Source organism: Poecilia mexicana, unplaced genomic scaffold (genome assembly GCF_051168715.1).
Source record: "Poecilia mexicana isolate PSO_F unplaced genomic scaffold, ASM5116871v1 scaffold_10, whole genome shotgun sequence".
Lineage (NCBI taxonomy): Eukaryota > Metazoa > Chordata > Actinopteri > Cyprinodontiformes > Poeciliidae > Poecilia > Poecilia mexicana.
The window spans coordinates 8,575,312-8,576,557 of record NW_028263379.1 but is presented as its reverse complement, the minus strand read 5'-3'; positions in this window follow the sequence as shown (position 1 = coordinate 8,576,557).

The window sequence follows — 1,246 nt, the reverse complement described above, 5'->3', positions numbered from 1 at the left end:
TTTTGCTTTTTTCCCCTCCATTTTGTTTTCATATTGCAGCTCTGGATAAACAATATTTAAGTACAAACCAGTAATAATTGATGAGGCTCTTTAACAAAAAAATATGCAGAATATTTCACATGCACTGTGTGCAATGCAAGCCTTGCAGACGCTTATTGTGTCAGTTAGGGAAGCTGCAGGTGTTTCATAAACAAACCACAACCAGGAATGCATGATTGCGACATGCAGCTTAGAAATTCACTTTTTTTTTAAGCCAAATCAAGTAAGGGATAACATTTTTTTATTGAAGTGTTGAACTTAATTTTGCATATTGTGTATTGTCAGTTTAATGTAGAGGAATGAGATTACCTTTCTGAGCAACTAGTGCTAAGATAAACTGTCAGTAAACTAAAGGTGGTTGAACTTTTTAAAACGTAAAACAATAACAGCTGGTTACTGTTCATGTTTTCCTTTTAGGAGATGAGAGCATGTAGACAGAGAAAACTAGACTGTGAATGAAGTGTTTATTTTCTCTGCCATAGAGATTGTATAATACATATAAAAGAGAGATTGCTGAAATAGAAAAAGTGAATGAAAGGAAAGTTACGACTTTATTCATATAAAATGTAAAAGCTAAAAATATTTCTGTTTCATTATTTAACCAAAAGTCAAAGATTGGAGGAAAGGTCCATTAATTTACAAAACAGATTTGTTTTAAACCTTTAATTTTAATTATTTTCTCAGATTTCTGTAACTATCAGAAAAGCTTCAGCAGCCACAAGAATTACATCCATTAAATCTACAACCTTTGAGATGAAAATGTATTTTGTTTTATATTTTTAAATGTTACAACTGTTTAGCAAAAATGATGACAGAAAAACTGGCCCAGCCAAAAAGCAAAACCCCCAAAATGATTCAAAAGCATTTCATAGTAACATCTTACATGTGCTTCCTCTTTTTGTTCAGATTTAAACAAAAAAATAACACTAAGCATTTGTTTGGATCTTATAGTGAGAGGTGCGCCAGCTGTTTATTTTAAACTCCTTTTTTCCTGGAAATTAATTTGCATATCAAGACTTATGAAAGTATTTGTTAAGCAAATGGAAATTAAAAATTCATGGGACAGTGTACAGGAAAAAAAAAAAGTTGCTAATCTGGTCTAATTTCGTGCGTGGATATTTTAAAGCTACCATGTTTAAATGTTTTATTAAACATGATCAATGAATGAATCCCCAACCTGTTATGTGAAAAAATAAACACTTGCATA